The sequence below is a fragment of the Prionailurus bengalensis genome, chromosome B2 (assembly GCF_016509475.1).
Source record: "Prionailurus bengalensis isolate Pbe53 chromosome B2, Fcat_Pben_1.1_paternal_pri, whole genome shotgun sequence".
Classification (NCBI taxonomy): domain Eukaryota; kingdom Metazoa; phylum Chordata; class Mammalia; order Carnivora; family Felidae; genus Prionailurus; species Prionailurus bengalensis.
This window is the reverse complement of record NC_057349.1, coordinates 147,799,040-147,826,578: the sequence shown is the minus strand read 5'-3', so window position 1 is coordinate 147,826,578 and position 27,539 is coordinate 147,799,040.

Genomic DNA, 27,539 nt, shown 5'->3' with positions numbered 1-27,539 from the left:
GGCACAGTCGACCTAACGATATCGATGACTATGCACCCGACAGAAACAGTGTGTCTGCACAAAGTGTGGTCAAGGTAAGGGGAAAGGAGGTGTCTGCTGACAAGGAGCCGAAGCAAAGGAACTGGGAGAAGACAGACTCATGGCCGGTTGAATGTGTCCTCCTTGTGGTCATGCCAAACCCCTCCGAACTCCGTGTGACGACCGGCCTCACTGGGAGCTTCCACGGGTGGGGACTCCGAGAGCACTGCCAGGGCCCAGGACCGGGAGATGACTTCTGTAACCCGGAGAGATGTTGAAAATGGGGTTGGGTGGATGGGAGGTAAGGGGAGCAGGGGCATCCGCGGACTGTTTCCTTCATGACTGCTTATCTTTATTTCTTTTTTATTTAATTTTTTTTCAACGTTTATTTATTTTTGGGACAGAGAGAGACAGAGCATGAACAGGGGAGGGGCAGAGAGAGAGGGAGACACAGAATCGGAAACAGGCTCCAGGCTCTGAGCCACCAGCCCAGAGCCTGACGCGGGGCTCGAACTCACGGACCGTGAGATCGTGACCTGAGCTGAAGTCGGACGCTTAACTGACTGTGCCACCCAGGCGCCCCTTTATTTAATTTTTTTTTTAACATTTATTTATTTTTTGAGAGACAGAGAGAGACAGAGCACGAGCAGGGGAGGGGCAGAGAGAGAGGGAGACACAGAATCAGAAGCAGGCTCCAGGCTCCGAGCTGTCAGCACAGAGCCCGACGCGGGGCTCGAACTCACGGAACGCGAGATCGTGACCCGAGCTGAAGTCAGTTGCTTAACCGACTGAGCCACCCAGGCACCCCTGCTTATCTTTATTTCTATTTATTTGTCGTTTTAACAGTCTGAGTGAGGGATCAGTACATGGAGTATTTGAAAGGCTCGGCTGGAAATGCCACTTTACTCTCAGTTTCGGACCAGCAGCTACCATGAAAAAGGTAACACACGCAGGGGCGCCTGGGGGGCTCAGCCGGTTCAGCATCCGACTTCGGCTCGGGTCATGATCTCACAGTTCGTGAGTTTGAGCCCCGTGTCCGGCTCTCTGCTGTCAGCCCAGAGCCTGCTTTGGATCCTCTGTCTCCCTCTCTCTCTGCCCCTCCCTTTCTCTCTCGCTCTCTCTCTCAAAATAGACACTTTTAAAAAAACATGTAACACACATATACACATGTACACACACATATATCTGAGACTACTACTGAAGCAAAAGGATACTTCGATTTCCTGTCTATTTCTTTTCTTCAAGTGCTTAACCCATGCAACACCGACATAGCATTATTTCCAGCCATATTGAGTTCATAGTTTTATTCAAAAGGTACATTCAAGTCTTGGGGGAAGATTGGGTCAGGAAAAGTCAAGTTAACAACCACGTGACAACAAGTCAAGTTAATTGTTCCTCAAAGCAGTTTTTGGCCTGCTCCTTGTGGGGAAAGCGGCAGCAAAGCTTTAATTTAAGGTTCAAAGCCAAGTTTCAGAAAGATCTCCTCATGGATTTAAATCTTTCTGTGGACTTTTACAACATAACTCTCTGTACTTGTGAGTGCTTTGTTTTTTATGACTTAAGATGGGTACAAAGATTAGGTGCGAGTTAATGAATTTAAAGCATATCAGTAAGAGAAAAATAAAGCAATATAAAAGGAGATAAAAAATGCTGTGCAAGTAAGCAGAAAGTAGAAATGGAGAGAGAGAGAGAGCGAGTTGGAGGGAGGATTAGGAAGAATTAGGGGAGAAGTGGAAAGATAAGGGAAGGAAAATGGGATGGCCCTGCCTTGCTGTGCATGGGCCCTAACAGTCCTTTATAATATTCATGGAGCCACGCCTCACAACAGCAGGGTATGATCTCCTGTCTTTCCAGGCACCTGAACACATCACGGCCCAATCACATGTGTTATGGTACCTCACGTACAAGTAAGGGAGCAAACGGTAAGACCAGGACAGGAAGTCAAGAAACTGGATATAATCAAGGCAACAGATCTGAATGAGTGGCAATTAGGCTCAGGAATGTGATAAGTGAGTTAGCTAAGGGGCGTTTACATATTTAGACTTAGAGATTAACAGTGGCCAAGAAGAATGTCAAAGTGGCCCAAAGAAGCAAGTGACATTGTTTGCGAGCATAGGGACGGCTGATTCCACTTCAAACTGAATGTCAAATCAGCATGGATTAAATTTCTCTTATTGCTGTGACACTAAAATGAAAAAAAAAAATCAGCAAATACACTGGAAATGGCCAAGGTTTTTGCCACAAGGTTTTTCACACTCCAGAATAATAAAGCAACGTCAGAATCCATCAAATATTATCCTCACTTAGCCAAGACTTCATTAGTTCTTCAACAGTTCAGAGACCCCTCAATAATGTGAAGTAGGTAGAACATAGACGTAGCAATTTATTAATGTATTTGTTGAAACAATGCTCACCGAGAAAACACAAGGACACTGGATTTGTTCACCATGGACAAAAAAACAATGGGAGGGCCTTTTATCGTCAAGTTCTTGTCGATCAGCGAGCAGGATTAGCACCACTTTCTAATGCACATGACAGGATTCTGAGAAGTCAGTAACCTGAAAGTTCATTTATCGGACATTTATCGGACATTTGACTATTCTGACTTCCTAATATGAGACATCCACCGGGCCAAGATTTCGCAGGTATTTATTTGAACATTCACAAGACACCTGTGGGTAAGGTACTCCTGGCCCACTGCTCTACATGAGACCGCTGTGCCTCACGTGTGTTAGAACGCCCACTGGACTCACCCCTGCCAGAGAAAAAAGTAAACTTTAAACCCAAGGATTTAAATGTCAGTTTTTGCATCCAACTACTGTTTTCTACTAGTTCCAGGAAAGTAATTCTGTGCAGAAGAAAAGCAAAGTATTTCCTAGATGCCTTTAACCTCGTGGCCACAACTGGCCTCCTTTGACTTTAGTATTTATTTCAAGTCTTGTCTTTCAACCAAGCAACTTTTAGAATGTGCATGTTCCCACATTAGACAGCTACTTAGTTATTTATTTATTGAGAGAGAGAGAGAATACAAACGCGGGAAAGGGGCAAAGGGAGAGAGACAGAGAATCTTAAGCTGGGTGTAGAGCCCGATGTAGGGCTCCATCCAACAACTGTGAGTTCATGACCTGAGCTGAAATCATCAGTCGGATGCTTAACCAACTGGGCCACCCAGGTGCCCCTCTACACCTGTTTTGACTTTTTTGTAATGTCTTTTTTTTATGTTTATTTATTTTTGAGAGAGAGAGAGAGAGAGTGAGAGAGAGAGAGAACATACACACAAGTGAGGGAGGGGAAGAGAGAGAGGGGGACAGAGGATTTGAGGCGGGCTCTGTGCTGACTGCAGAGAGCCAAACTTGGGGCTCAAACTCATGAACTATGAGATCATGACCGGAGCTGAAGTCGGATGCTGAGCCGACTGAGCCACCCAGGCGCCCCAGCTGTTTTAATTTTTCATATACAAACATAATGAAGATTTTACAGCTTTGGGAGTAAAATGGAAAATGCAAGAAGATACATGGGTGTCTTTGCCTACCTCTGTGCTTTGGAGGACGGGGAGGGGCATGCAACCCACTTGAGACATTGCACTTGGTAATAATGTATCTGGTTTTAAATTTAAGAAGGGCATATTATGTAATATTGCATGTCCAATATTACATATATTACAGATATTACATTACCTAATGTTATCTAATATTACCTACTTTTACACACCTAATATTATCTAATTTTACATATATTACATATATTTTAATTATTATCTAATATTACATATATTTTCCATGAAGTAAAGTACTATTTATCAAGTAAATACAAATCTTTAAGGCATACTCTCAAGCCCACTCACGAGGAGAAGATAATAAAATGTGTCTTTAGCAAGTCCGTGTCCCTTCCGGACTCAGGACCCCGATGACACTGGTCAGGAAAGAAAACTTCTTCACATTCCGACCTCACAGGCCTTTGTGCCCTCAAAGATTTTTTTCTTCAGCCGCCCACCACTCACCCATCAGGTCGTTTACTTAGTAAACATTTCTTGAACACTAATCCCTGGCTGGTTATAATGTTAAGCACTTATGATACACAGATAAGTAAGTCCCCAGCCTTCAAAAGGTTTACGGTAGAATAGTTAGAATGTGTTTCATTTCCTAATTGGCAGAAAGAACTCTGTGCACTGTAGCAATAGTCACATTATGCCAACAAACCCAACATGCCAACCATTACTTGTCTATCACTTGAATTCATAGTTGGTTTTCTTTAGCACATCTCTCGGGCCCAGCAATGCAGGGATGATCATACCCAATGGCATGGTAGCATTATATACCAGTTATAGCTTAATGAACAACATTAAAAGTCCGGACCATCTACTCGAAGAAAGAACTTAGAATTTATCTCTAACGCAGTTCTCCAGAATCACATTGACTCTGTTCTGTAGTGAATATCTTTATTTGAACATATTTTTTTTAAATTTTTTTTTTCAAAGTTTATTTATTTTTGGGACAGAGAGAGACAGAGCATGAACGGGGGAGGGGCAGAGAGAGAGGGAGACACAGAATCGGAAGCAGGCTCCAGGCTCTGAGCCATCAGCCCAGAGCCCGACGCGGGGCTCGAACTCCCGGACCGCGAGATCGTGACCTGGCTGAAGTCGGACGCTTAACCGACTGCGCCACCCAGGTGCCCCTTGAACATATTTTTTATTTTATTTATTTATTTATTTATTTTTTATTTTTTTTCAACGTTTATTTATTTTTGGGACAGGGAGAGACACAGCATGAACGGGGGAGGGGCATAGAGAGAGGGAAACACAGAATTGGAAACAGGATCCAGGTTCTGAGCCATCAGCCCAGAGCCTGACGCGGGGCTCGAACTCCCGGACCGCGAGATCGTGACCTGGCTGAAGTCGGACGCTTAACCGACTGAGCCACCCAGGCGCCCCTGAACATATTTTTTAAAAGGCCACAGGTATGTCTCCCAAGGGTTAAACGAAAATTGGGAGAAAGCTTCCTGCTTTGCTTGATTTCTCTATTATGAGGCACTTAGCATAATTAGCTCAAAAAGGGAATCGGTTGATATAAACAGTAACTGCAAGGCTGTGTTTTGTGGGGACAGTAGCCCCTGGCTGATATTCATACAAAGGCCCTGGCCAACTCTAGCTCCTTCAATCGATACAAGGTTTAAATTGCCTTGGATATTAGGGGCTGGTTTGCTTGTTTGTTTGTTTCTTAGGAAGGTGTCCTTCAAGTAAATACACCCCAGAATGGCTCCTGGTTACCACTTTGTTCAGGTGAACAAAGGAAACATCAAAACGTAGATTCTATATTCCATTTCCCGTTAAGTAAATCCCGGAGTGGAGTCTGCCGAGATGAAAGCACTGAGTGCATTTCACAGTTAATGGTAGTTGTGCTGTTCTCCAGCGAGCTGACCTGGTATCTAGAACTCTGCCAAAGATAAGTCCGTGCTGTCTTCCGAGTAGTGGCTTCAAGAAAATCCCATTATCTGATTATGCAACTAAGCAAAGCTAAACTACAAGATAAGCATCCTATCAACGATGAAAGGAAATTGCGCCAGAACTTAGCAAGGAAATACACAAGCAAGAAAAACCCGGCCTTTTTTTTTTTTTCTTCAAGAATACAAACTTCATCCCAGAATGCCCCATATTTCTCTAATCCGAAGAGAGAGATGGTGTTATTTATATCCTTTTGACAAACCACTAAAATCACCTTTGAAAATGGGATGGCGTGTGCCTTTAAAAGCCGACGGAGACAGTCCCTAAAAATAGTTTACCAAGCAACAGAGTCAAATGTTGGGGAATTGTTCTTTAATGCATTAGAGAGTCTATTCCTATGGCACTTAAACTAGCCAGAGTAATAAATATAAAATGGTAATTTTTCTCCATGAGCTGTTCTCGCTGCTCCCACATGATTTCATTCCCACCCAGGAGTAATATAACACTGCCTGCTAGCGGGCTCCTGGATTCATGGAACAGTGCAATGTGCTTCTGCTACTTGGTTAAATGTACTCAAAAGAAGTTGGCAATTACAATTAATCCCTCTGTTGCCTGGGCGCTGCCCGTCTCTATTTCCAGAGTGTGAGTATCAATGGGGTGTTTCAAGTGCAAGGAAATTTTAGACTCCGACAAATAGAGCGGTTGAATAGCCTTTTATAACCGCCCTGAGCCTCCCTTTCCTTCCACTACCTCTCAATCAAGGCAGGGGAAAATGCTGACCCAGGATAAAAGATGCATCTCAATGAGGGAAACTATTACGGGAGGTTTAAAAAATTAAGAAATGATGGGGGGGGGGCGATCCTAAAACCGCTCTCCTGACGGGCCATTTCCTAGACGCCCTCAAGAGCTGTGAGTTAGTGCTCGCTTGTATCACACTGACTGCTTTGCCTTCGCCACACTGCAGTGTGAGAAGAAAGCACTGACATTACTGTTGTATTATTGAAATTAGAATACACCCAGAGCTTGAACATCGGAGTCTTGTTACCATCACTATTTTCTTTTTTTTCTAGCAACTTTAATGTGTGCCCTATTAGGCTCCCATGTGCATGTTTCTTGGTTAGGTGGTGAGGAGATCTAACTAGATGTTGATGTTGTATTTAAGGTGGGGAGAATATAAGGTGGGAAGATGATCCGCCTACCTATCCATTAACTTCGATACAACGAACATGTAGATAAACATCTATCTCTTGTTGGCTCCCCAACAAGAATACTCCCAAAAATCTGGATTCTGCTTCTGGATAGGATTGATAAACCCGGAAGGAGTGTTCACCCAACCAGAAAACCAGTTCAGAAAGACTACAAACTCGTGACGTTCCTTGAACCCAAAAGATAGCTGTGGTCGCAGAGTCGCCAAGGAAAGCCAAGGAACGACAGGTCCCTCCAAGGAGAGAGATGGGAACATTGAGTTACCTGCGGCAGAGCACTCGAGGACCCGACGCCTGGTGCCATACGGGGGGGACGAGGATTCAGCTGAAATCTTTGAAGACTTGCTAACTGCCAAGAGTGGGTGTCTCAGTCAATTTGGGCTACCGTAACAGATACCATGGACGGAGTGGCTCGTAAACGGCAGAAATGAATTTCTCACGGTTCTGGAAGCTGGAAGTTTGAGATTAGGGTGCCAGCACAGTCAGGTTCTGGCGGAGCCCGGGCTCCAAGTTGCATATTGCTGTCTTCTCGTGGCGTCCTTCTGCAGTGGAGGGCAGAGGGGGCTCCCTGAGGTCTCTTTTGTAAGGGCGCTAAGTTCATTCATTGGGGCTTCACCCTCATGCCCTAATTACCTCTCGAAGGTTAGACCTCCTAATTCCATCACACTGGGGATTAGGAAGTCCACACACCCATTTAGGGGGGCCACAAATGTTCAGTTCTTTGGGGTGAGGTGCTGTGACAATGTAGAGACCCTGAGATCTTCAGACAGGGGATCCACTCTTAGGATCGTCTTCAGGCATCTCCAACAGGTGCTCACTAGAAAGTCTGGGGGCTTGGTGTGAGACCGGACAGCCAGTGTCGGTCTGGAAGTCAAGGGCAGCTATGCTGTAGAAAAAGCCCAATGCCTGGGTCCTCGTTCCTCAGGAATAAAATTTTAAGCTGCTGAAGGAAGTCAGCAAATCCAGTCAACCCACCCAGCACAACGTTCGGCTGCCTTGAGAAAGAGATGTAAATCACTCGATTGGCCCTCCTCTACCCCAGAACCTGGCACAGCGAACCTACCTAGGACTGAGTTGGGACCAGGATAGCAGAGACTGCCGCCCCCCACTTGCCGCCCCCCTAGGAACACTAAGCGACAAGTGGTTACGCTAGGGGAGAAGCAGGAGCGCATAGAACAACCTCTCTGTCTGGCATAAGGTCATCAGGACAAAAACAGAGGGAACGACAGGAACGTGAACTTATTAACCAGCTGACTTCACTACTTAATTCTACCTAATATTTAATGAAAAAATAAAATCAATGCTGCAAAAAACTCTTCCAGAACGTAGGAGAAGAATAAACATTTCCCGTTATATTCTGTGAGACCGGCATTACCCCGACACCAAATGCAAACAGATCACAAGAAAACGGCACACTAATATCCTTCATAAATACAGACACAGAAGCTTTCCATAAAATGGTAGCAGCTAAAGTCCAGCAATATGTTGAAGACATTATTTATCGTGATTAAGTGGGTTTTGTCCTGGAAATGCAAAGTTTTGTTTCCCATTTGCCAAATATGCAATGCAATGTCATATAAACAGCCAGGAAAAAAAGAAGAAAAGCAAAAACCACATAATCATTTCAATAGTTGCGGAAAAAGCTCTTGACAAAGTTCAACATCCATGGGCCCTGAGAGTAAAAACTCTAAGCAAACTGGAAATTAAAGTACCTCAATATAATAAAAGGAATGCAGTGATGAAAAGGTATAGTTAACATCATACTTTTAACGGCAAAAGATTGAGTTTTTCCCCTTTTGATCAAGAGTAAGACAACATTTCGGGGGGCCTGGGTGGCTCAGTCAGTTAAGCATCTGACTTCGGCTCAGGTCATGATCTCACAGCTTGTGAGTTCAAGCCCCGCATCGGGCTCTGTGCTGACAGCTCGGAGCCTGGAGCCTGCTTAGGACTCCATGTCTCCTTCTCTATCTGCCCCTCCCCCACTTGCACTCTGTCTCTCTCTCTCTCTCAAAAAATAAATAAACATTAAAAAAATTTTTTTAAAGAATAAGACGAGATTTCTCTTCTCACCCCTCCTATTAGAATTGTAATAGAGGTCCTACCTACAGCAATAAAGCAAGGGGAAAAAAAGAATAGAATACAGATACATAGCAAGAAATAAAATCGTCCTTATTTTCAGAGAGTCTATGTATAAACATCACAAAGATTCATCGAGAAAAACTACTAGAATATACAATTTAGTTTAGTAAGGTCCTGGGATACGAGATTAATATACAAAATCAATTGTCTTTCTATATATTAGCAATGAACAATTGGAAACTAAAATTTAAGTCACCATTTATAATAGCTCCAAAAATTATGAAGTACTCAGGTGAAAGTCTAATAAAATATGCACAAGATCTGTATTCTGAAAATATTACAAAATTTAGTGAGATGACTCAAAGATCTACATAAATAAGGTATGCAATATTTGTGGATGAAAAGACAATATTGCAAAGATAAGATCCATCCCAAGATGACCAATAGAATTCAAATTAAAATTATGAACAATTTTGTATTAATCAACAAAGTATTTTTAAATGTATATAAAATAGAAGAGAACTAAAATAACAAAATAATTTTGAATAAGAACAAATTTGTAAGACTCAGACTTCCTGATTTCAAGATGAATTATAAAGCTCCAATCATAAAGACAGGGCGATACTGGAAAAGGGTAGACATATATAGCAATGAAACATAGTAGAGAATCCAGATATAGACTTACATATATGGTTAGTAGATTTCAGCAAAAGGACAAAAGCAAACTTGGGGCGCCTGGGTGGCTCAGTCGGTTGAGCGTCCGACTTCGGCTCAGGTCATGATCTCGCAGTTGACAAGTTCGAGCCCTGTGTCAGGCTCTGTGCTGACAGCTCAGAGCCTGGAGCCCGCTTCAGATTCTCTGTCTCCCTCTCTCTCTGCCTCTCCCCTGCTCATGCTCTGTCTCTCTCTGCCTCAAAAATAAAGGTAAACATTAAAAAAAATTCTAAAATGTACAAAAGCAAACTCTGTGGAGAAATTAGAGTCTTTGAACAGTTGGCGTTGTGACAGTTTGACATCCAGATGCAAAAATGTCCTCCACTCTCCCTTGTACCACATATAATAATTAACTCAAAAGGGAGCATATGCAGAAAAAGCATTTGTCCAAATTCGACCTCCATTTATGATGAACACTTTTAATAATGTGGATGTAGAGGGAACATACCTCAACATATTAAAGACCACGTTTGATAAGCCATAGCTAACATCTTACTCAACGGTGAAAAACTGCAGGCTTTTCCTCTAAGATCAGGAAGAAGACAAGGATGCCTGCTCTCACCACTTTTATGCAACAAAATACTGGAAGCAATAGCCAGAGGAATTTGGCAAGAAAAAGAAATAAAAAGGAATCCAAACTGGAAGGAATACAACTGTCACTATTCATAGATAACATAATATTATCTGTAGAAAGCCCTAAAGTCTCCACTAGAAAACTGGCAGAACTGATAAATGAATTCATTAAAGTTGCAGGATACAAAATCAATATACAGAAATCTATTGCATTTCATACCCTACTAAGAAGGTATCAGAATGAAAAATTAAGAAAGCAATACCATTTGTAATTGCATCAGAAAGAACACAACACCTAGGAATAAATTTCAGCGAGGAGGTGAGAAGACCTGTCCAGTAAAAGCTATAGGAAATTAATGAAAGAAATTGAAGAAGACACAAGTAAATGAAAGATATTCCATGATCGTGGACTGGAAGAACTGATATTATTAAAATGCCAATATTACTCAGAGCAATCTATCAATTCAATGCAAGCCCTATCAAAATACAATGGCATTTTTCACAGAAATGGAAAGAAGAATTCTAAAATTTGTATAGAACCACAAAAGACCTTGAACAGCCAAAAAGCAACCTTGACAAGAAAGACCAGAGTTGGAGGCATCACATTCTCTGATTTCAAACTACATTACAAAACTATAGAAGTCAAAACAGTATGCTATGAGATAAAAACAGACACATAGATCGATGGAATGCAACAGAGAGCCCAGAAATAACCCATGCATATATGGTCAAGTAATTTCTGATGAAGGAGCCAAGAATGTACAACTAGGAGAAGAGAGACCCTTCAATGATTGTGCTGGGAAAACTGGACAGCTACGTGCAAAAGAATAAAACTGGACTACTCTTTTACTCTAAATGCTATAAATAAAAATTAACTCAAAATGGATTAAAAACTTTTTTTTAACATTTATTTATTTTTGAGGAACAGAAAGAGACAGAGCATGAGCAGAGGAGGGGGAGGGAGAGAGAGAGAGAGAGAGAGAGAGAGAGAGAGAGAGAGACAGAATCCGAAGCAGGCTCCAGGCTCTGAGCTGTTTGTTCGCACAGAGCCCGACACGGGGCTTGAACTCACAAACTGCAAGACCATGACCTGAGACGAAGTCGGACGCTCAACCGACTGAGCCACCCAGATGCCCCTCAAAATGGATTAAAAACTTGAATGTAAGGCCTAAAATCATAGTAATCATAGAAGAAAACATAAGCAGTAAGCTCCCCAACGTGAGTCTTGGTGATGATTATTTAGATTTGACACCAAAAGCAAAGACAACAAAAACAAAAATCAACAAGTGGAACTATGTCAAACTATAAAGCTTCTGCACAGGAAATAAAATTGTCAAGAGAATGAACAGGCAGCCTATTGAATGGGAGAGGGTACTTGCAAATTAGATATCTGATAAAGGGGTTAATTTCATACATATATATGTGTGTGTGTGTATATATATATATATATACACCTCATACAACACAACAGCCAAACAAAAACAAAAATCCAATAATCCAATTTTTCCAAGGAAGATGATCAAGTACAGATTATATTATAATAATTATATACATATATAATAGTTATAATTATAAAATTTATATAAATTATATAAAAACTATAATAAGATTATTATACAGATTATCAAGTACATGCAAAGAAACGCAAATCAAAACCACAATGAGATGTCACTTCACACCTGTTAGAATGGCTATTAGCAAAAGACAAGAGGTCACAAGTGTTAGTGAAAATGTGGCGAAAAAGGAACACTTGTGCCCTGGTGGTGGGAATGTAAACTGGTGTAGTCCCCTATGGAAAACAATGGAAGTTCTTTAAAAAATTAAAAATAGAACACTGCCGTATGATCCATCAATTCCACTTCTAAGTTTTGATTCAAAGAAAGTGAAAACACTAGCTTGAAAAGATATGTGCACCTGCATGTTCATAGAGCATCATTTATAATAGCTTAGATATGGCAAAACCTAAGTGCATATTGACAAACGAATAGATAAAAAAATTGTGGCGTATACATATATATACACATATATATGTATATGTGTGTGTGTGTGTGTGTGTGTGTGTGTGCGTATAGTCTTGCCCTTTGTGGCAACATGGATAGATCTTGAGGGCATTATGCTTAAGTGAAATAAGTCGGACAAAGAGACAAATACCATACGATATCTCTTATATGTGGCTTCTAAAAACTCAAAAGAAAGCAAAACGAAAGAAGGAGCTCATCGATATGGAGAACAGATTGGTAGTTGCCAGAAACACGGGTGGGTTAGTTGTGGGTAAGCAAAATGAACATAAGGAGTCAAAATATACAAACTTCCAGTTACATAATAAATAAGTCATGGGAGCAAAACGTGCAGCATGGAAACTATAGGTGATGCTGCACCTGCATATTTGAAAGTTGCTAAGAAAATAAATCTTAAATGTTGTCGTTGTGAGAAAAAAAATTTTGTAAGTATGTATGATAACAGATGTCAAGTAGACCTATTTTGATGATCAATTCACAATATATACAAATATCCAGTCATTATGTCGTAACCTGAAGCCACTATAATGTTTTATGTCAATTATACCTCAATAAAAGAACAAAGGGGGGGGGTAATAGTTTAAGCGTAAACATCTGAAACCACAAACTTCTAGAAGAAAACGTAGAAGAAATCTTTATGAATTTGGCCTGAATTTCTTAGATATCAAACAACAAATAAAAATCACAGGTCAGTGGGGAAAAGCAAGTAAAAATCTCAACGAGTCCTCATGATAGTTATTAAACGACAAAAACAAGACGACAGCGACCAGGGTCAGCATCTCCAGCAGCACTGAGACCAGGAACCATACAATGTGATGCAATGTGAAATAAACTTTTTTCTGGGTATTTTTAACAAAAAGAGGTAATCTCAGTCTGATCACTGGGAAAAACTCAGACAAATTCTCGTTGAGGGTCATTACAAAATAACTGATCAATGCTCTTCAAGCGTGTCTGTCATGAAAGGCAAAGAAAAGACTGAGGAAGTATCCCCGAGTGCCAAGGTTTAAGGAGAAACGCCAAGGAAACAAAAAAAGGATGTGAAGGGGAAGCACTGATGAAATTCAAATAAGGTCTTCAGGATGGTAAATAGCATTTTCCCAGTGTTAATTTTCTGGTTTTGATCATTGTACTCAGGTTATTTATGATAATAGCACTAAAGGAAACTATGCGAGGGTCACATTATTTTCTAGAGTTTCTGTAAGTTAAATGTCCAAAATAAAAAGTTGAGAAGTTGGCAGTAAAAATGAAGTAAACGTTAGCTGGACTAGAAATTGACCAAGAAATCGACCAAGAGTGACACGCATAGCAAGTGAGATAAAAATTTTGCGTTCAATTTTTTTGTATTACAATGCAAGGTATTTAATGAGACGCCACTACCCCAGACACCAGAATTGAGACCGCAGAGAAGGAATCCCGAGCGTTGGCAATAATGTGGAAGAATTCTCAGACATTGCCGGTGGAAACGCCAAATTTTACGGCCACTTCGGACAGCAGTGTGGCAACTTCTTGCGAAGATAAATACAGACTTTCTATAGCACCAGCAGATCCACCAGAGAGGAACGAGATCTATTCATACAGAAATCTGTATATGAATGTTTATAAGCTATAGTTGATAGCCACCCAAAATTGGAAAGAACACAAACGTCCCTTTCCTGAGGAATGGATAATCACCCAGACAATGGAACAGGACTCAAGAATAAAAAGAAGCAAACTCCTAACGCACACAACACAGCTGGACATCAAACGTGTTGTGCTATGCGGCGCCCGACTCAAAACATTTCGTACCACAGGAGTCTACTGACCTAGCGGTCGGAGAAAGTCAAAACTGACAGGTATGTCAGAACACGAATTTGTGGTTGCTTAGGAGGTGAGGTGGGGGAGATGTTGCCTCCAGAGAGGCACAAGGGGACTTTTTAGGGTGGAGAAGTCCTAGGTGTTGATTGTGGTGGCGTTTACCTGGCTCTAGATGCCTTTCAAAATTCATACAACCATCCACCGAAAGGATACATTTCATTGTATGCAAAATTGACCTTAATCAACCTGACTCTAGAATAAAGAGTAAGGCCCCGGCTGCCTGGGAGGCTCAGTTGATGGAGCATCCAACTCTTGATTTCGGCTCAGGTCATGATCCCAGAGTCGTGGCATTGAGCCCCACGTGGACTCTGTGCTGAGAGTGGAGACTGCTTCAGATTCTCTCTCCCCACCCCCCTTCGCCCTGCTTTCCTGCTTACACCTCCTCTCTCTCTCTAAAGAAAAAAAGAGAGAGAGTAAAACTCCTCTGTTCTCTTTGAGGAAATGAAAAGCAAGCTGAGAGTTTAGAGAACAGACATGGCGTTTCAAGCCTAAGAGGTAAGGTCAAGCTCTCCTGTGGCTTTTACGGTGGCCCTTGCAGGGTACGTAAGGGTCGGGCAGTTGGCAGTGAAAGAGGGCGTTGGGCCACTAGGCCAAGAGTAATCAAAGACACTTCATCACAAATGGCACCTACGTTTACAGGAGAATTAACGTATGGCCTATGAAGTGAGATCAGGGAGACCTGTGTTAAAATCCTGGCCCTCCACAGAAGTAGTCGTATCACCTTCAGAAACTCTAATTTTCTCATGTAAAAGGGTCACAATAATAGTATCTGTTGGGAACCGAATGATGTCTCCCTGAAATTCTTCGGTGAAGCCCTGACCCCCACTGTGACCCTATTCAGAGGCACGGCCTTCGAAGAGAAGTCAGGTTACAATGGGGTCATGGAGGTGGGCCTTGGTCCAGAAGGATCGGTGTCCTTAGAAGACAGAGACACCCACAGTGCGCATATGGAGGAAAATCCCACATGAGGACAGAGCGAGAAGGCTGTCGTCTGCAGGTCAGAGAGGCCTCAGGAGTCACCTGAGGTTGATCAAAATCAACCTCTTGATCCGAGACTTCCAGGCTCCAGATATCTGCTGTTTAAGCCACCTGTTCTGTGGATATTTTATTAGAACAACCCTAGCAGACCAGAACGTCAGCTTTGCAATGTTGTTCTTTTTTTTTTTTAATGTTTATTTTATTTGAATGTTTATTTTTGGACAAGAACGAGAGAGAGAGAAAGCATGCGAGCAGGGGAGGGGCAGAGACAGAGGGAGACATGAGGATCCAAAATGAGCTCTGGGCGGATAGCAGAGAACCTTCCAGATGTGAGGCTCAAACTCATGAACCGTGAGACCCCGACCTGAGCTGAGGTCAGACGCTCAACCCGCTGAGCCACCCAGACACCCCTCTTTGTCATGTTATTCTAAGAATTCTTGAAATATCTCTAATGCGTGGAACTCAGTAAACGCTATCATATATGACTTAACATTAGTAGTAGGCTCACTGTCAGTGGGGGTTATTGGTACCCAAGTCATTGGTTGTTGGTACCCAAGGTCAGGAATTGGTTATTGGTACCCAAGGTCAGGAATATAGGTTTGGTCAGATGGTGGAGGGCCTTGAACATCGCAGGAGCATTTATATTATATCCAGGGGCAAGGGGAGAATCACTGAAGACCCCAGAGCCAGGCAAGCGAAATTAGTTATACCCGGGAGTCACGGTGTGAAAAGTTTGGCATTCGGGCAACCCGTTGAGAGCACCAGTGAGAAGAGGCAGGGAGATAGACTAAGGGTGAGAAGAAGGGCTACAGTTCAGGGGGTGTCTGGGTGTTGACTGGAAAGGACACCAAGCAGTGTTGACCGACGCTGAGGGTTCAGGACGGGCTCATAGGAATTGGGATGAGAAGGACCAGTTGCATGAGGCGGAGAAGGTGAGAAGAAGGTGTTCTCCGTTGCCCATGAAGTAAACGGCAGCTTTTGCTGGTATTAACGAATCGATTGACTAATGGCGAAATGGAAATCATAATATTTTTAATGTTCTGTATATTTTACTTTCGAGAAAGAGAAAGCCTGAGCGGGGAGAGGGGCAGAGAGAGATAGAGAGAGAAAGAGAGAGAATCTTAGCGGGCTCCACGCTCAGAGTGGAGCAGGAAGGAGGCTCGATCCCACTTACAGTCCCAGTGACATAAACATGACAGACACGATCAGGTCCCGGTGCCGGAAGAGCAAGGCAATCCCAGGCTTCATGACCGGGCAACGTGGGGCACCCCGGGGAGGAGCAGGCTGCGGGCGACAGGTGCGGGGGTGCAGCGCTGGGGTGAAGAAGGAAGAGAACAGACTCGCCGGAGAGCAGCAGCAGAGGCGAGAAGACGGGAACCACAGCGTGCGCCGTGTGTGCGCAGAGGCGCCTGCAGCACGCAAGCCAGCCCCTGGGGGGTCCTGCTCTGCAAACCACCGCCCCGCAGGCTGCGGGGAGGGCCGGCCCGGGGCACCGGGAGCGCTTAGCGCTGAGTCCTCCCTGCTGCCCCCTCCAGGGAGCAGCCCTCCGCCTGCTCCCGGAAAGCCCCTTCTGCACCGATGGCGGGAGAGGCTCCGCTTGACAATGGCACATCGCGTTGCCCTTCCGGCGGAAGAGACGTTTTAAAGGGCCCCCGTGACTTCTGTCCCGTAGAGGGGGGGACTCTATCCACACGGGGTCTGTTTCTGTGCTTTGTCAGGGTGTCTTTCTGGTGAGGCCCGAACAGCGACAGGCACCGGGCGGGGCCTGGGGCAGCCAGCGCTGCTCCGGGAGGACCACCCGCCTCCCTCTCCCTCCTCCCTCTGGCGGGGAGCCCAGCACCGCCACCGGGGCGCGGGGCGGGGTGGGGCGGGGAGGGTCGGGACCGGGCCACCACCTCAGTGGGCCTCGCGTTGCTCTTTGAACCTAAAACCACCGCCACCACCAGATTACTTGCAGGGACTTACTTGTCACCAAATGCACAGCACACTAATTACTCTCTCTCTCTCTCTGGGAGATGCTATCAGCGTCCCAGAAGAAAATCAAGGGACCTCCGTGGTTTACAGGTAGATATTAATTAGACCCTTAATAATAGCCAGTTAAAGCATTTTAAACATGCCGTCACGCAAATTAATGACGATAACATAAAATCGGATCAATAAAATTCTGCGTAAACTTTACCAACCAACCGAAGAAATAAATAAAATAAAATTCTGCGTAAACTTTACCAACCTCTGCGACTTTTCCTAGTCTCCACTTTCTCGACTGCCCTCAAATTCCCCCGACGGGAACAGACCGGCGTCCAGCCCCGGGGCCACCTTGGGATCTGTGTCGCGCCCACCGTTCGACAACCTGTACGCTTGTGAACCTCTTTGTGCTTCAATCGTCGAGTCCCCACCAGGACACGCGCGGCCTTCCGTACCCACACCGTGTCTGTCCATGCCGTCCCCTCTCTCATACCGGACGTTCCCCGGGAGTCCCAGCTCCGTCTGTAACCGCATGTGGTTACGGGCTGTTTACATGCTGGAGCCTCAGCTTACCCGTCCCTAAAATGGGAACAGAGCGCGGCACCTCTTACTACAAGGTCTGCTATCGCTACGCTATCGTGAACGTCAATCGTCGCTACCATAATTCACATCCCCATGGTGGCCCTCATAATCACCGTCATCGTTTCTTCCCTGGTCACCTTAACATGTGTCATTCTAACCCTTCGACTATTATTTAAAGTGATGGCGATCTCCTTAAAGTGCTAAACTGTCGGTCTCTTCCCTAAAGAATCCGCTTCAGCTGATCACTTTAAAGTGGGGACGATGTCCGCTTTGTGTGTCTTACGATCCTGTTTGGGCCCGAAGAAGAGTTGTATTACTTAAATTTGCTCCGGACGCTCTTAGAGAGTAACTATCCCCTCTCTCTGTATTATTATAACAAAATAGAAATACCTCTGCTTCCCCGGGCCACTGCCTTCTTCATAGAAACCATGACGATTTTATATCCCTAAGCCCTCGCTTTATGTCATTCCAAACATTCTTACTCACCAGCCTGTGTTACCATAAAAGAAGACGAAAGCATGGATTTTATGGGCGGCTAGAAGTCTCTGCCTCATCACGGGTCCAGGACGTGCGGAGCGGCGAAGATCCTCGGGTTCCATTCTTTGCACTTAACCTCTGCCCGAGTAAACGTGCCTTGACCTCCCCTAAGCGCGCTGGAAACATAACCCGCAGCAGTCAGCAGGCAGCCTCTGTTAGCTCGTCTTTCTATGTTGTGCCAGATAAGAGATTAAAACACATGAAGTAATGGAGAGAGGCAGATGTGGGTAATATTTTTGGATAAGATCATCTCACTGTTTTTTTTTTTTTTTGGAAAAAAATATGTTTCTTAATTTTTAGCTGAAAATATTGATATCACAAAAAACGTTTAAAATAACAGATTTGTGGGAGAAGATATGTGCGGCTTAACAATATAAATAAATGCAACTTATGAATAATGAAAATGCGCTTTTCCTTCCTGATTTTCAGAACTGCGATTTCTCTGTTCTCGGAAATCGTAATACCATTACCATCAACGTTCAAACGATTACGAAGAGGTGTCTTTGGATTTCATTTACAATTCAAGTGACTCTCTGTCTTCACTGTTCAGGAGAGAGGTATTGTCAAGAATTACTCAACATTCCCAGATGTGATTGCTTTTTATATTTTCACCTATCAAACTGCGTGGCCCTTGTCCGGGGGGTCAATAAGCACCTGTGTGTTACACCCTCACTTTGCTCCTAGTGGGAAAAACGTGTGAGGACAGTGCAGACACTGTATAATTAAGATGTAATGAGCTTTGTATTTTCCTCAAGTCAAAAGAAAAGAATAGATCCGGATCGTCTATTTCATAGCAAGCCAATACTATCCATATAATTTTGTTAAGTTTATTTATTTACTGAGAGAGAGAGAGAGAGAATCTCTGACAGTGTGGGGCTCAAACTCACCCCCCCTGAGATCATGACCTGAGCCGAAATCTAGGGCTGGACGCTTAACTGACTGAGCCACACTCAGGTGCCCCCGCTATCCCTATAGCTTCTGTGAGTTCCCAGGTGCTTGACCTCTCCTGGTCACCTCTGGTGACCTCTGGGCTCCGAGTTCCAAGTCTCCAGAGTGCAACCTGTGGGTTCCTCGGTGCTTTGGGTCTTGGCCCTGTTCTCTCGTTAAAACGGCTCGAAATCGCCACTCGCCTAACTTCCTGAGAAACCCACACAATCAAACCAAAACCCCTGTGTTGCTGAGAACAGCGGATTTATCTGAACAGTGGCAGGGGAGAGGGATCGGGGGTCTTACATCATAGTCAGACTACCTGAAAACCACATGTAAAGCTGTTTTTGTTTGACGACGACGACGATGGTGGCGATTTGGCCTCTTTTGTGCGAGTGCAGGATCCCCTTTGCCTAGACCAGTGGGTGGAGTAGGAAATAGCTGGAAAGCCTTGATTAAGCCCGCAGGTAGGGCAGCAGGCCCCCTCCCCGCACTGGTCCGGACGGGGATGTGAAGTCAGTGAGAGGCAGCTCACAGCTACAAAGCCGTGGGGACCCCTGTGGACCAAAGAGCTCCTTCCGCTCGCTCCTTCGTGCCGGAATTGGCAAGGAAAAACGCGGAAAGATCGTCCCCTTCAAACAATACTGACAGAGTGTTGCTTTACCAGGCACCCTTCCAGGGCACGGACGTCCTCGGAGGGCCAGTTTTCAGCACAGGAGAGCAGCAGGGAGAGGTGAGGAGGCAGGGGCGTGGCGGGACGAGTTGAGGCCCACAGACGTGTGGACGGAGCTGCCTGAAGGCAGGGGACGGGGTGGGAATCAGGTCAGGGTGCTGGTCAGCTTAGGCTGACAACAGGACACCACAGGCTAGGGACCGAAACCACGCGAAAGTATCTCCTCACCATTTGGGAGGCTGGAAGCCACATATCGAGATGTCTCTGTTGGTTTCTGGTGAGACCTCTTCAGAGCTTGCAGACGGCCATCTTCTCGCTGGGTCCTCTGTCTTTCCTCTGTGACTGGAGAGAGAGGGAGAGAGGGCAAGCTCTGGTATGTTGTTTCTTCCTCTTCTTATAGGGACACCAGTCATGTTGATTAAGACCCCACACTTAAGACCACACTTAACCTTTATTACCTCTTACGGACAATAATACAGTCACATTGGGGGTATGCTTTGGGTGGGTGGGGGGGCTCAATTCAGTCCGTATCAGTCAGACATACAGTGGGGTCAGATCACGGAGGGCCCGGCAGACCATTCCAGAATCTCTGAGTTTTAATCCTAGGGACACAGGATGTCATTGCAGGGTTGGGAGCAGAGAAGTCTCTGCTATTTACAACCGTGGCCTGGCTGTGTGGACACAGCTGAGCTACCATGACAGGCTATCCCAACAACACGGGAGGAAGGCTGGAATAGGTTGGCCCAGGCTGTTGAACACGATCGAATGTAAAGGTAAAGCTGAGAAGATTTGCTGACGGGTTGGATGTGAGATGTGAGGAAAGAAGGGTGTCAAGGAAGATTCCGAGATTGGAGATTGGATATCCCTAAGAAGGGATTTCCACTTAACTGATACGGGAAGTCCATTAGGGGCCGAGGTTTGCAGGGAAAAGAAATTTTGGAGCTTGACTTTGGGCGTGCAAAGTGAGTGTTGTCTGCTCTATATCTGAGTGGAAATGGTGGGTCAGTATGATCTCTCGCGATAATATTTGTGTTCTACGTCTCGCGTTTTTATGAGCGTGCACTTGCAGAGGTTGGGGTGGGGGTAACATCAGCCGGCATGAACTTACGTTCACCATGTTTCTGGAACTCTCCACATGGTGCTTAAGGACCCGGAGAGAGAACAAAGTTTCCAAAACCTGACAAGAATACTCATCCGAAATCAACAGCCCTCGTCATATAGAGTCACGGCTTTTCTGTGGAAACAAGGAACAAGACAAATTTGGTTCTCCCACGATTATTATTTGTTTTGCTGCATTGCTCTCCCTCTTCGAATGCAATTGTCATCTACTTAGTGTATTTTAAAGGTGTCCCCACACTTGAAGGACAGAGATTCTGGATGCCTAGGTGCCCCATGACGGGTTCTGCAATCTCGCCAACTCCCAGCTGGACGTGCTTGGTGCCGTTTTTTGAGGAGTGTATGAATTCAGGTATGAATTCAGGTGTTTTACAGAAAAAACAAGGTGTGGACTCAGGAGAGAGAGGCAGCTGCTCTCTTCCTTTGAAAGAACAGCTGGTGATTTGAACGTTTGAACCTGGAGACCGGGTTTGGGAGCCCAAAGTCTCGGAGCTGGCTGGATGTGGAGGCACGGTCTCATGGACGTGGGTGTGGGGTCGGGGAGTGAGGAGCCCGAAGAAATTCTCTGGGTGGGGTAGGGCATAAAGACCCACCAGAGAGATTCCTCCTCACAGGCCCCCCAGGCAGTGATGGAGGCGGGGGATTGGGAGCCCTGGGCCTCATTGCTGCCTCTGCCCTTCCCGAGGGGGCAGGTCCCTGGGGTGAGTCATCCAGAGATTCTAGATGCTGGTCTTCCTCCCCCACAGACCCAACTCTCCAGCTGGTCTTTTACCTCAGCCGGAAGGACGGCCTCGAGTGCTTCTTGTCATGAACAGCTGCTACCACAGAAACTCTTGGCTTCCATGTATCCGAAAACACTCACCACCCTCGTTTGGAAGGATGTTTTCACTGAACAGAGAGCTCGAGGGTGGCGGGTTTTGTTTATTCTTTTTCCGGCCACCGTAAAGCTGCCACTGACAGGACTCTTGCCCTGGACGCAAATCCTCTCCCTCCCTCTCATTGGTTTCCGATTTTCACCTGGGCTCCATTTTCAGCACTTTGGGTAGGAAGGACCCGGGTGGTTCTTTGTCTCTATCCTTTCTAGCTGGGGGGGGGGGGGGGTCACTGAGGGCTTGGGACCCTAGATAGGCGTTTTTCGTCACGTTCTGGAAACGTCCCTCCACTGTGTCTTTCAGTAGTTTTCCGGTTCCATTCCCACCGTCTTCTTAGGGAGCGTGAATGGCGTGGGTTCTAGAATGTTCGATTTTTGCCACACCGCTTCTCTGAGGCTCTGATCACGTTTCTTCAATCCTTTTTCTCTTGCTTCTTTAGTTTTAAAATGTTCTGTAGAAACCGTAGAAGATACATGACTGTTTCTTCACCCCTTTGCAGTCTGATATTAAGCCCATTCAATAATTTTCCATTGTACTTATGGAACTTTTAAGTTTTAGGTTTGGTCATTGATTCTTTATGAAATTCTCGTTTCTCTGGGGAAATTCCTCACTTATTCCTTGAGATTCTATCTTTTTTATTATCTGCTATATCCTTGATAGTTGTTTTATCACGTTTGCCTAATAAAACAGCCTCTGGGTTATCGCAGGACTGCTTTTTATTTTGTCCTCCGCTTTTATTCTTTGCCTGGGAAAATATATATTATAAACACCCATGCACACGTGTCTGAGATCTAATAGTACTCTGCTGTTTGCTGGGCTTGGGGTGACATTTTAGAGAGCCGGGAGTTTGTTATTTCCCCCTGCAGAATGTCGTGTCTTTGTTACAGGAGGCAGTTCAGTTCCTGACTGCTCACCTTGACATTGTGTGGGCTTCCTTTCATCCTGTGTTAGGGAGGGTTTATGGAAGATCCAAGGTTTCCCCAAGCACGTTGAGCTGGCCAAGATTCCACTTCCTTCTTCTCTCTTACTTCTGGATCTTTACGTCTGTGAGGGTGTGTCCAGAATAGCTCTTACATCCTTAATAGGAGGATGTCTTCGCTTCCAAGATGGAGAAAGATGTTTCTGTTCCTCTCTCCGCTTGTTGCAACCGAGCTCCTGTAAACGTCTGGCGTTTCACCCTGCACTTGTGCGACCCAAACCTCAAGCAAGCATTTGGGGAGCACTCACACTCGGTAAGAATTTGTGGGTCCCCCAGCTATACAGACTATGATTTACTTCTTTATCCCTCTGGCGTGCTGGGCTTTACCTGGACTCCAGCTCATTGCATTATGTTTGGGAAAGTGTCCTCAGGCAGAGCAGTGGGCTCATCGTGAGACTCCACATGAGAGTGTCCCTTTTTGTCCAGAGATGTTGGTCTTGTGTAGTCCCTGTCCGATGACGGAAACAGTTCTCTCCTATATTTTGTGTAGTTACAGTCTAAATTTGTTGGGAGAGTTGGTTCAACAACCAGTCTCTGCCCCATCCTCACGATTATTTGTCACATCCATAAGCCCACATTATTTCAACAAGATGGCAAGTAAAAGTGAAAGGAATAACTATTAAAATGAAGTTAGTGCAGTCATCATTAATTTTGAGTGGTAAGATTATTCTGCCCATAAATCCAAAAAGTCCATGAAAATAATAACAGAATATTTTAATTAACTGCTGACAAATGACAAAGTCAATAGGTTGCAAATCAACTACCGAGTGAAAAATCAAAAAAATCACTTAGTTCCACATTCAAGCAAAGAGCATCACAAGGACAATGGGAAGTTCAACCACCGTCCCATCTAAGCCTATACGGAGTGTTTGTGTCAAAGTCTAATTTTAAAATGGTATTTGTTTGCAAAAACAGTATATACATTTTTAGAGAAAATTGGCAAATAGTTGAGAAAAGCTGAATAGAGAAACGAATATTCTGTCCAGGTATACCCTCCTTGATAGCAACTACCATATCTGAACTTCTTTCTATGATTATTTCATGCCTTATGTATTTCTACTTAGATAGTTAATTAAATGAGGCCAAATATCATCTACAAACTAACAGTATTTCATTCCCCCAACCTTATTTACCAGAGATCTTTTAGGTCAATAAATTTTGACTTCAATCACCTCAAGTGGTGATATAGGATTCCAATACATGGGCATACAATTATTTATTTAGCCAACCCGCTTTGATAACTGTTTTGATAGTTGTCACTTTTCATTCTGACAGGAAACTCAGGTACGCAGCAATGGTAGTGTGCGGTAACACTTTTCACCCAATTTCCTCTGACTCTCTTCATTCTAGGCACAAGGCTAAATGTCATCGCCTGACCCCACGGGCAAGGTGGACGGGGTGAATTGTGAGTGGAAATGCCACCTGTCACTCCTAGGCTCCAGTATTTACTTGCCATATACTTTCCTCAAGAGGTACTTTTTCTCTGCCACGGAGCACATTCGAGATTAGGGTCTTGAAGTGAGGACATAGGACGCAGAGTCCCCACCTACTGGCAGTGGTCATACAGTATGAGCAAAGAATAAACTGTCATTTTTCAGGCACTAAGATGTTTGCTGTCTGTTACTGCACCATAATGGATTCAAGCGATCTATTCTCACTGAGAGAAACATCAATCTACATATTTTTTTCACTAGGCCAAATATCTCTTTAGAATAAATGCTTGCAAATGAATCCTGGATCAGAGGACATATTCATTTTATATTTTGATCCGTGTTATCAAATTATCTCTTTAAAAGTATACACAATAGAAGATTATTTATGTTTGGATCAGTATTCGAACGTCACTCCCAAAAAAGATACTCAAAAAATGAATTATTCTTAAAAGTACTATTTTAAAAATGAAGGAAATTTTTATTTAGCAATTGGTAATGTGGAGATGATTGGTAATTTCATGAAACACACAGAGGGCCATTGGTCCTAATGGATGGGTGGAAAATGGCTCACTCAAGGGTTATTTCGTGTTGGGAAAATCTCCCAAATTGCACTGAATAAAGATCATTTATTCGATGGGGAGATGCTCCGGCGGTATTGGCTGCAAATGTGAGCAAATGGCATCTCAACAGCAAACACGTGACGCGGAGGTCTTTTCAAAAGCCCTGTCCTGTCCTCACTTTCTTCTTTGTGTCCAGATGCTATTAAAGGAAATCATGCTGGGAAATGATTTTTGCTACATCATTACCTGAAGATTATTGAGGATTTTCTTATAAATCGAAACTGCCTGTATTTATTATTATATGATAGTTATGTTTTTTTATAAATTTTAAGTAAATGCATAAATTTTATGTTCTGAGATTAGGAAGAAAAATACTAAGAAAATGTATTCGTTATATTTATATCTTTAAATATGTAATATTTACTATTTTTTCAGTGTTAAGTATATATACGTGTATGTATGCATAGAGAGATAGATACATGTAGATATATATTACTGTTGCCAAAATTAACCCATTCTTTAACCAATACATAATAGAAAAATGTTCTCTAAAACAAATACTTACAAATTTCTTTATTCTTTCTCATAAGTAAAGGCTCATATCATGTATTATGCCATAGGGACTAAGATGTTTTCCATCATTATTTTCAGTTTGAGATATCTAAATTCCAGAAACATCTCCTGATTAACAGATTGTGCCTAGACATTGAAGGCACTCCTAATCTACTATGTGCCTATGCTCCACATCAACATACACAGGATTCTCAGGACACTTTGCCCCCTTGGAAGGCTTTGGCTCCCACTATAGAGGCTGAATATGTCATATACTAGACTTCTGAGCTTTGTAGACCCAGGACATCTGCCTATGACCTAATCCTGACCATTCAGACTTTTTTTTTTTTTTATTTTTTTTCAACGTTTTTATTTATTTTTGGGACAGAGAGAGACAGCATGAACGGGGGAGGGGCAGAGAGAGAGGGAGACACAGAATCGGAACCATTCAGACTTTTAAGAGAGTATTCTGATGGGCCTCTAGGAAAGGTTTTTCACAGTAAAAAATATTATCTACTTGGCTGAATGTTTGGTTAATATTGATGTTTGGAACTCAAAGAACAAGCATAAGCATGGATCTAACAGATTAAAGACGACATTGAAGAAATATGTAAAGAGACGGAGTCACTGAAATCATAATGGAGGCTTTGTAACAACTCTGAAGTTACTGATCTCAGGACTTCCTATTGTTTAAAATAATAAATACTTTTATTGTTTAAACCGCTCTTAGTTGGGTAACTCTCATTTGGTACTTGGGGTTTCCCAACAGAGAAACTCATCAGCCTGTGTACTGTGTGTTTCATCTTTGGCAATCTAATAATCAAACGAATTTATTTTTTTGTTGTTTTGAAGCATAATTTTTGAATTACCAGTGGAGTACAGTTGAAAATCTATGCATAACTCCCCCAAGACTTAATTACTACCAATAGCATACTGTTGACCAGAAGCCTTACCAATCACATAAATAGTCAATTAACATGTATTTTGTAGGTTATTATATGTAATACATACTGTATTCTTACAATAAAGTGAGGTAGAGAAAAGAAAATATTATTAACAAAATCATAAAGCAGAGACTCTACATTTACAGTACTGTATTTATTGAAAATAACCTGCATATGGGTGGACCCATGTAGTTCAAGCCTGTTTTGTTCAAGGGTTAACTGTATAAACAAATATATGACCAAATATATATATATATATTTTTTTTTAATTTTTTAAATGTTTTTATTTATTTTTGAAGGAGAGAGAGAGACAGAGCATGAGCGGGGGAGAAGCAGAGAGAGAGGGAGACACAGAATTCGAAGCAGGCTCCAAGCTCTGAGCCGTCAGCACAGAGCCTGATGCGGGGCTCGAACCCACAAACTGTGAGATCATGACCTGAGCTGAAGCCAGACGCTCAACCGACTGAGCCACTCAGACACCCTATAACCAAATATATTTAAACATATTATTACTTCAATATATACCCCAATTATTTTCCTTTTTTTTAAAGTTTATTTACTTATTTATTTACTTATTTTGCGAGAGAGAGAGACAGAGAAAGCGAGCGAGGAAGGGCAGAGAGAGAGGAAGAGAGAGGGAACTCCAAGCAGGCTCTGAGCTGTCAGCACAGAGCCGGACACGGGGCCCCACCTCACCAACCGTGAGATCATGACCTGAGAAGAAATCAAGAATCCGCCGTTCAACCAACTGAGCCACCCAGGCGCCCCTACCCCAATTATTTTATATCTTCATTCTGGCTTGCTTCTTTCTTGATGATCATCCCTTTTTACGTTTAAATCTATAATCCACCAGGAATTACATTTGGCCAAGGAAATAAATGAATAAGTTATAGCTCTACCTCTTTGTTGTCTCCAAATAGTTTGCCAATTGCCACAATATCACTTATTCTATATTCATTATTTTCATACTTATTCGGAATTTCTTTCTTATCATGTTACAAAATTTCTATATGTACTTGAGGATTTCCTCTTTTTCTACTCAGAATTGTAAATCTATCCTTCCATTCGAGTACCTATAATATACAGTTGTAATTATGTTTTATATGAAAAGATGTAAGTTGGCAGACAGAAAATATATAAAGGAAGAGCAGATGTAAGGATTTTGTAATTATTTTAAATCAAGTATATGTTTAACGTATAGTAATATATGTTATGCAATATATGACACATAGTCATATAATTAATATGTTACATATAAAATTATTTTATTAATCCTTATGCATGATCTAAAAAGCAGGGAGCTGGGGTGAAAAAAATACATTCAGAAGAAAGTTAAAACAACCAGAAAAGAAGCATCAGGTGTGGTGGGCTGCAGGTATGCCCAAAGATATCACGTCCTATTTCTTGCAATCTGTGACTATTACCTAGGGTAAAAATTTTGCAAATGTGATTAAATTAAGGATTTGGGGATGAGATTATTCTCGAATATCAGAGTGGGTCCCCAATGCAATCATAGGTGT